The sequence below is a fragment of the Humulus lupulus genome, chromosome 3 (assembly GCF_963169125.1).
Source record: "Humulus lupulus chromosome 3, drHumLupu1.1, whole genome shotgun sequence".
NCBI classification, from domain to species: domain Eukaryota; kingdom Viridiplantae; phylum Streptophyta; class Magnoliopsida; order Rosales; family Cannabaceae; genus Humulus; species Humulus lupulus.
In genome coordinates, this window is record NC_084795.1 from 100,851,094 (window position 1) to 100,861,082 (window position 9,989).

Below are 9,989 nucleotides of genomic sequence, written 5' to 3' on the forward strand. Positions count from 1 at the left end.
ACTAAAATCCTTTACACGTTGCCTCTCTCTCTCACACACTCCAGTCGGCTCTCTCCCACTCTCACTCGCTCTTTCTTTCTCTCAGAGTCTCTCTCCTGGGTTTCTCCCACTCTCCAGTCGGCTTTCTCCCACTCTCACCCTTCACCTGGGTTCTTGCTTCTAGCTAGCTATAGAGATACACAGCGATGGAAAAGGACAAGAGCTCATCGCTTCAGCAATGGTGTGGTCATGGTGTGCTTCAGCTGCTCAATGGAAGGGATTGAAGCATGAACCCAGGTGACTGTGAGGTATATGTTTCATTTTTTTTTTCAGATTTCAAATTAATATCCGTTCTTGAAACCAAATGCCTTTTCTCAATAGACTTCCCCATCCGTTGGACGCTGCACTCTCACTCTCTTTTCTCCATCAATAGTTTCTCAATCTCTAATCTTCTCATCTCGATCGATCTATCCATTTTAGCAGCAAGCCCCTGCTTTCCTTCAAAGCCGCTGCCACCAATGCCAACTATATATGCACTTAATATGATATTTTTTATATGTTGACTACATGATAAAACACATAATATATACTGAGTAAATGGCATATTTTGGGTCTTCAAGCTAATTTTTCTTTTAGTTCAGGTCTCCAATAATTTTCCGAATAGGGTATCTCTAGAACTTGAATATGATATATTTTGGGTTTGAAGAAGTTGATTTTCAAGTGTTTTAGTCAGAACCTCTTGTTGTTATAAGACAGGGGAAGAGAATAGATTTTTGGCCTTTGAAGTTAAATATTGGAAATTCGAATGATGCTTATGATAAAGCTTTCTTGGTTGCATATAATGTGTTTGTTGAAATGCCTCCAAGAGAGTGATATAGATAAATGTCAAAAAATTTGTTTTCTTAAGTGTTTGTGGTTGTATACTGGTTTAAAGATATTTAATTTTCGAATCTATTTATGTTAAAATACTCATGGGGGGCTTTTGGACGGGTTTTCCTGGCCAAAAAGAGAACAACAGGGGACCTTTTTGCCATAAAGGTTTCTTTTTTAATTTCTCTTAAATAATGAGGATTATTATTCTTTTATCTTTTTGTACTATTTTTCTGCGAATCATATTGATCTTCCTGATAGTTTCTCATCTATTTTATGCTACGCGTTCTTAGACAGCTTTCCCTTTGTAAGCCACTACTTAATTCTTTGTCTACTTAGTTCCATGCTTGAAAAAAGCAGGTAGTTTACTAGATTGAATCAGTGACGCATGTGGACTAAATGATTTTGTGAAAATTACAGGGATTTACTGAATATTTATCTACTCACTTTTTAACCCATGAGTCTCTCTCATGTTGCACAGTTAACTCTCCTTGTAGTTCTTTATGTTTCTTAAATAAGCACTGAACAACTGTTCATTTGTGCTATCTGCCACAGGTTCTTAAAAAGGCTGACATGATCCGGAAAAATGCAGTTGAAAGTATCTTGGCGGAACGTGATATTTTGATTTCAGTTCGCAATCCCTTTGTGGTGAGCAGGTCTATCTAGCTAACAAATTAACCTCATCTTGAGAGAAAAATGTTTCTCTTACATTTTGTTAATATATCAGGTTCGCTTCTTTTATTCATTCACTTGCCGAGAAAATTTGTACCTTGTGATGGAGTATTTAAATGGAGGGGATTTATATTCGTTGTTGAGAAATTTAGGCTGCTTAGAAGAAGATGTTGCTCGTGTATATATAGCAGAAGTGGTAAGTTCATTGTTTCTTATTTTGAAACCTTCCACTGCTAGTTTTTGTTCAACTCCGTATCTCAGCTTAGGCTTGTTCTTTTATGTTGGCAGGTGCTTGCACTAGAATATTTACATTCACTTTGTGTGGTTCATCGTGATTTGAAGCCAGATAATTTATTAATTGCTCATGATGGTCATATTAAGGTAAATATCTTTTACACTGGCACAGGCATGTTTTTAGGAGTGTGCACACAAGTGCATTTATGTATGTTTTTAGGCTGTCCTGTTCTAGTGAATACACATCTCTAGTGTTAAAACTACATTGGTCTTGATTTAATGTACTTTACATCTATTAGTAGGTTATTATGTAAGAAGTTGTGAATGCCTGGCAATTTGAATACTCATAAGTCCTGATTGATTTAAGCTTACATCCTGAATGCCTGTCAATTTGAATACTCACAAGTCCCATGCATTTGCTTGGCCTGAGGTCATATTGTTTCTCATCTTCAATAATAAATAAGTGATTATCTATTACATAATTGTGTTTCTTATAAAAAAAATTCCCTTTGATTCAGATGAGTATACATTTTTTTAAAACAATTTCAATGCTCATTGTAAACACAAAATTTGATTTTATGGTTTTCTGTTTGTGGTATGCAAATGCTTTCTTCATTTTCTTAACAGTTGACCGACTTTGGGCTCTCAAAGGTTGGTCTTATCAACAGTACTGATGAATTATCCGGCCCAGCCGTAAGTACCACATCTCTAATGGTGGAAGATGAGCTCGAGTTATCTGTGCCTGAGCATCAGCAAGAAAGACGAAAGAAACGTTCTGCTGTTGGCACACCTGACTATTTGGCACCAGAGATACTATTGGGAACATGACATGGTTTGTATAGTCCTCTTTCTGTTTGAGGTGCATTGAATTTCTTCAATTTATTTTTACTAAACTCCAATTAATTTAGTGGCCTAGAATAGTATAGTTATCTGGGAGATAAGTTTGTTATCCATTATGATGTAGTGAGATCATTCTGTGTTATTCATTATGATGTATTGGGATAAGGTTTAAAGGCCGTAAGCTTGTATGATGTTGTACTGTGATTGTGATTCTTGTGGTTGGTGATCAGTTACTAAGATGGATGGATTACTAATCCTTTGTTTTACCATCCCCTGCAGGTACAACTGCCGATTGGTGGTCAGTTGGTGTGATTTTGTTTGAATTGATTGTTGGTATTCCACCCTTCAATGCAGAGCATCCTCAGGTAAACATGTTGATTCTACAAGATTCCATCATTGATGATGTTTGTTGCATTCTGTTTGATTTGCTCTTGTTGTATCATTTTTGTTATTTATTATACTTAATGTTTTGAACTTGTATAAACCTCTCCATTTTTTCTGCGTTTTGCTTTGTTGGATTATGGTGCCAAAGGACAAGCTTATTGCACTTTCTTTACGTATCTTTTCACTGGTCTTGTGGGGTCTTGAGTAGAATCTTGAACTGATAAAGAAATGATTGTTTCAAATATATAATTTTGTTATATGATTTTCATAAGTATTATGAGTACTTATTTTGTGTGTCATGGAAAGAGAAGAGTTTTTGGCTATGATGATATAATCTCTCATCTTTGCTGCAAAGAAAGAGAAGAGTTCTTCATTTTTTTACTGTCAACTCGCCTCACATAAGTTGTGAGTTGTTTGGTGTTAATACTAAATTATTATTATTATTATTATTTTCTGTTTTTAGATTTAAAAATTGATTCTCCGAAGACAAGTAAGGGTGTTTGGCATCTCAGTGAACAGTTATTAGAAATCATAGTTAAAGAAAACAGAGTACTTCGAGAACACCAAATAGTTGTTTTCAGTGTTTTCTGAAAAATAAAGAAAGAAAAAGTAAAAAATCTCTTCATTACTCCACATTCTTTCATTCTCAATATCTCACAGATCACTTTCTCTGTCCTAAATATCTCTCATGACTTTCTTTCTTTTATAATGTTTAAGAGTTAAAGGAGTCTCTTTATCTGATTTTATCAAATATTGGAAGAATGTTTTCTAATTCTATCTTTTGGCTTCTGTTGTTAATGTTCACTACAAGAATTTTGAGTAAATATTACGTTAAGATATAGCACCTTTTTTAGAGTGTTATTAATGATTTTTAGCTCTAAAATATTCAGGTAAAAATATTTAGCGCCAAGTGAATTATAAATGGCGCCTTTACTTTTCATTTTTTTTATTATTTTACACAACACTCATTTTGAATATGGGTTCTCTCTAAACGCCTAAATCAACTGCTTACAAAAGTACGTGAATGGTTTCAACTTTTGAGCCTGGGATATTTTATAAATTTTTGTCTTATAATAATATCTATTACCAGGGAAAGACTCAACTTTTCTAACTGTGGGAATTTTATCAATGTAATCTATGGCTGACAGATTAGTTACTTTGCATATAGATGGTGTAGAGGCTTTGAATAATGTCTTGCTCATTGGAATGACCAACAGAAAGGATTTACTTGATGAAGCCCTATTGAGGTGCTTTCTTTTCTCCTTTGACATCTAGCCTTATTGCCTATCTGTATCTGGATTGTCTCAAAGTGTTTTCTTTTTACCCACACACCACACACCACACACATATATTATATATATTTAACAATAGCACTTTTTGTATAATTTCAATTCCGTATGTGTAATTTTTCTTCTTTGCGTTTTGAGTTGCTCCTTTTCTGTTTTGGTGTGTGATTGCTCTAATATGGAAATTTTAACGAGGTGAATGTAGATATTAGTTTTTTTTTGGATATTTGAGAACTACAATTGTGTAGTTTGTGCTACCTTTTGAGCTCAATCTCTTGGCAATGAGTTCATAGATTTTTGGAATAAATTACAAGAAGGCAGGGCACCCTTTTGGTTAAAACGTCTCGTTTTTACCTTTTCTGCTTAAAAATAAATGTAGATATTATGAATAGATTATTGCTAATGTGAACAATGGAATTACGTTGAGTTATATGCATGGATATACACACATAACTGAAATAGTTGCCTAAATATATATATTCTGCTTTGCAATATGTTGTAGAGCATTACTATAAATTATAGTAGCAGGTTCACATTGATATACCCACGTTTCAGTACATTTACTAATGTAATTGGTTTATTTAATTTACATGGGTAGACAGCTGTTGCCGGTTTAGCTTTGTTTATATGGTTTGAGATTTTAGCTTCTCACTTGATACATATGTATAACAATACTCTTCTCTTCAAACAATTGGTTTTAATATGCAGGCTGAAGGATCATCAGCTGAATCTATAGCTGCTCTGGCCAAAGTTGATACTGTTAAGCAGAGAATGGAAGCTGCTTATGAGACATTGCAGGTGGGTATTTGATCATAGAAGTTATAATCAGTGCAGTATTGGAAAATGTTGATGTTGCATTTGATTTACTCATTGATGGATCAACAGGATGCTGCTGGGTTAACTCAATTAAGTTCAACTGTGGAAGATGTTTTTGCCAGTGGTGATCTTCCAAGGGTTGCAGAAACCTTAGCTAACATGAGGCATTGCTTGTCTACTGTTGGGGAGGTAATATTTTTCTATAAATTGTTTTAACATTATACTCTGCATTTGATATTTATAAATTTTGATGATTTTAACTTGATATTTTATTTTTCGTTTTGCTCATTTTAGGTTGCTGAATTTGCTAATGTGAGAAAGCAACTCGAGGTCCTAGAGGATAGGCTAGATGCAATGGTGCAGCCACGTTTAACAGATGCATTATCCAGCCGGAAGGTCACCAAATTTCTTACAGCACTTGTTTTGCCTATGGCTTGCTTTCTGTTCAATTTATCTCTTATTAATTCCTTTTAGTACATACTTTGGGAAAAGGTTTGTACGGACTTGTTTTTATGGTGCTTTTAAATTTTGTAGGCATTTAATATTATATGATATCTTTCAATTGGACAAGCTTTAAGTCATGCAATTTTACTTTTGGCAATTTATAAATTATCCTATCAATGCGTTTCTTTTTATTCAGGTTTATTAGATATTATGTCTTGGCATTAGTTCTGATTTCCTTATCTTGTCATAATAGGCCGGCAAGAGTGGTGAGCTTACACATGACGAGACAACAATTATAAGTGGGGCACTAGATTTAACTGAGAAGGTAAGGTCTTAACAGAAATATCATTATTCCTTACATTCATTTCCTTCTAATTTGCATTTATGCCAGTGATAGTATTATATCCAACTATTATATGAGGTGGACGTAAATCCTGGTGAATATGAAAGTTTATTTTACTTCTTCTACTTCTCTCTCTCTCTCTGAGTCTTTAGAACTATACCAAAGAGGCTAAAACTTATTTTTTTTAATTGTAATTTCATTTTTAAGTATAGCTATTTGAAACTCTGTGCTCATGCTAAATATTTCTCTCTCTCGAGCTCGCTTATTCAATATTCTGTTTTAAAGTTGTTTGGATTTTTTTACTTTACTCCCCAGTCATCTTATCTTTTGGTTTAAAGAGCATTCTGAAACTTTTCTTGTCATTATAGTTTCATTTTGATGTATAATGATTTCACTCTTTATGCTCATACTGAAATTGTAACTTGAATATGATAGTAAGCTTGCAATAATGTGTCATGATTAGAAAATCAGCACCTTACTTTCTTTCTATTATTAATTTTTTTTAAATCTTAAAAAACAGACAGCTGAGGAGGCTATGACACCCATTGAATCAACGTTTTCCTTAGATGTCAATTCAAAGTTGGACTGGTGAGTTTTGGTCATGAATTCATTGTTCTTTCTTTCTATCAATTGGATTTTACTGGTTTTCACAATTTTTGTTTACATGCTGTTTTTAGCTGATTTTCAAAGATTCAGTCACTCGACCTTAGAAACTATTTTTTTATAAAAGAAGAAAATATAGAAAGTTTTGTTGTTGTTGTAGTGATAGACTGTGTTAAAAGAAGGATATTTTAGCTGTGATATCAGTCCTAGGCTCCTAGCCTATCATCTTAGGAACACCATCCCAATTAGTTGCTGGCTTGTCAATAGTTCTGTCACCTTTTTACACAAAGTTTCACTGAGGATAGTTTGTACATTTTATTTTTATTTTCGCATACAGTGCTCTGGCATATCATAATGGCGTGACCCATGTTTTACTGAAACATATCTTATGCTGCAATTGAAAAGTTAGGAATGTTTGAATCACATGACAACTCAATGTGTTTTCTCGTCGTACAGTTATTTTCTGTTTTCTTAGCAGAAGTTTGTTGCAGAAAAAAATTATATTTTTTTTACTGTATTTCTCATTTTCTCCTCCTTTTATTCAATAACACAGGGAGGCTATGGGAAAAGTTCTTGCTCGGGGGCATAGTCGAGTTCCTGTCTATTCTTGGGAATTCGAAGAACGTTATTGGACTGCTTCTGGTGGGTGCTAGAATAGTAGAATGTGAATGTTTAGAAGATGTTTGTATACTAGATGCATTTTAAATTTGACTTATCAAAGGAACTAACAGCGGGCAACATACTTTGTACTCTGCTCTTTAACTTGTTCAATCTGCTTATTTTTAGGTGAAAAGTCTTCTTACTGTACGACCTGAAATAGAGACTCCAGTCAGTGCCGTTTCCATCCGGAGAATACCCCGGTTTGCTTAACTCTTCAATTACTAATTTTTTATTTTTCAGAAAATACATTCAGTCAGAGTATCCAGTGTTGATTTGTATGTTGTATACTCAGAGGTCCTGCTGATATGCTACTGTAATGACAAGTGCACAACAAATGGACTCACAACAAAGAGAAGTGCACAAAGGATGATGAATTGAAGGATGGAGCAAGTTTCATGCATGGTTTACTTTTGTGTATCTTATAATTTTTTGTTTTTCATTTTTGAAGTAAAAAATGTTCAAGATTATAATATTTTATTATGTTATGCTTTTAAACTTAAGTTAGAACTAAGATATCATGAAATAGACACATTCAGAGTTTGAATTAGTTATTGTTTAATGTAATACTTATGGTTTATCAATCTATTGAGAATTATATTTTATGATTAATTTTGATTTTTTTTTAATCAAAAATACAATAATGAAAATCTTTTAATTAAAAAAAAAACTTATAAGTACCATTATCACAATAAAAAACCTTAATATGTTATGATTTAGAAACATATTATAAGTGTAAAAAATCGTTATGGTTTATATAATATAACAAACTAAAAATGTTATCAAAATAATCAAATGTAACAGTTGAAAAGTGTTATGAAAAAGTACAAGATTAAACTTCAAATTTATAACTAAAAACTCTATCTAAATGTTATTATTTCAATATTATAGCATCTAAAAATGTGTTATTGAATAGTTTAAGATAACACCGAACATAACATTCAAAAACTGTTATAGAAAAGACTGGACTTTTAATAACAGGGGCTATGTTAGCATTTTCAGAAGTGCTATCAATAGTCCCGGATAGCAGTTTTTAAATGTTATGAATACTATTTTTTCTTGTAGTGAAATACTTGTAAAATTAAATTTACAAAGGTTGGCAAGAATGACTGGCTGCGCACAGTCCCTTATAATCTTGTATTAAAAATGGACTAATCATGTCTTTACAAGTGATCTTAAAAGATCTTACACTTATAAGCGATTAGCCATACATGTGGCTAACCCTTTTTCAAAACTTGTAAAAAGTGAAAATTAATACAAGCAAGTTCTTTAAGAAGGACTGTTTATTGGTAGTACTTGCGCAGGTGTTCACCATTCCAATAGCATGGAACGAGATCTCCGTTCAAGCGTGCATGTTTGTAAGTGCCCAGATGAAGGACTTCCTCAATCAGGTATAGTCCTTCCCAGTTTGGTCCGAGCACTCCAGCAGTGGGGTCGCGGGTATTCAAGAAAACTCGTCGTAGCACTAGGTCACCGACGTTGAATTTCCTTTCTTTTACTTTTGAGTTAAAATACCAGGAGACCTTTTGCTGGTACGCAGCAACTCGAAGTTGGGCTCTTTCTCGTATCTCCTCAATTGAGTCTAGGGACTCCATCATTAGTTGGCTATTCTGGCTCTGGTCGTATGTAATGCGTCGATGTGAGGGGGGATCTAACTCGACAGGTAACATAGCTTCATATCTGTATGCTAAGGAAAACAAGGTATGACCTGTCGCTGTTTGATGAGAAGTTCTATACGACCAGAGGACTTCGAGCAATTGTTATGGCCATGCTCCTTTAGCATCTTCGAGCCTTTTCTTCAGGGTGTCCTTAAGTGTTTTATTCACTACTTCAACTTGCCCATTTTCTTGTGGATGTGCAAGTAAAGAAAAACTTTTAATAATTCTGTGTCTTTCGCAGAAGTCTGTGAATAAGTCATTGTCAAACTGGGTACCATTGTCTGAGACAATTTTTCGAGGCAAACCATATTGGCAAACAATGTTTTTGACGACAAAGTCAAGAACTTTCTTGGTCGTTATGGTAGCGAGCGGCTCAACTTCGGCCCATTTGGTGAAGTATTCGACTGCTACAACTGCGTACTTCACTCCTCCTTTTCCAGTTGGCAAGGATCCAATCAAGTCTATAACCCATACTGCGAAAGGCCAAGGACTCTACATCTGTTTTAACTCGTTGGGAGCTGCGCGCGGGATCTTGGAAAATCTCTGACACTTGTCGCATTTTTGCACAAACTCCATTGAGTCTTCGTTCATAGTCGGCCAGAAATAGCCTTTCCTTAGAATCTTTTTCGCCAAACTTTGGCCCCCAGCATGGTCCCCGCAGAAGCCTTCATGTACTTCTCTCATCAGCTCCTTAGCTTTCTCTGGTGTAACACATCTGAGCAGTGGCATGGAATATCCCCTTCGGTATAGAACACCATCGACCAGTATATACCTAGCAGCCTACCTTTGAAGAGTTCTGGCTTTGTTCCTTTCTGTCAGTAGCACACCATTTGTAAGATACTCCAAGTAAGCGCCATCCATGTGTCTCCCATCAAGATTTCCATACTGGCTTCATTTGCTCGTATGCTCGGCTCGCTCAATCTTTTTACTGGCACAATATTCAAAGTGTCAGCATCTTTCGCGCTAGCGAGTTTGGCTAAGGCATCTGCGTTTGAATTCTGATCCCGAGGTATTTGCTGGAGGGTATACTTCTTGAACTAGGCCAACAGATCTTTAGTTTTGTTCAAGTAGGCCACCATTTTGAGGCCTCGTGCTTGATATTCCCCTAGAACCTGATTCACTACCAGCTATGAATCACTGTAAATATCCCGCACCTTTATACTCATGTCTTTTTCCATTCTTAATCCAGTGAGGAGTGCTTCG

At 34.9% G+C, this 9,989-nt stretch overlaps 2 long non-coding RNA genes across 2 annotated transcripts; both read left to right on the plus strand.

Annotated features, from left to right (window-relative positions):
* The first annotated feature begins 4,892 nt into the window (after positions 1–4,892).
* LOC133821276 (uncharacterized) lies at positions 4,893–5,209 on the plus strand. Its single transcript, XR_009887430.1, has 2 exons — positions 4,893–5,063; positions 5,151–5,209. It is a non-coding gene; the product is annotated as an uncharacterized LOC133821276 (long non-coding RNA).
* A 579-nt stretch (positions 5,210–5,788) lies between these two features.
* LOC133821277 (uncharacterized) lies at positions 5,789–7,088 on the plus strand. The gene is made up of 3 exons (XR_009887431.1): positions 5,789–5,850; positions 6,389–6,456; positions 7,025–7,088. It is a non-coding gene; the product is annotated as an uncharacterized LOC133821277 (long non-coding RNA).
* Positions 7,089–9,989: the final 2,901 nt, after the last annotated feature.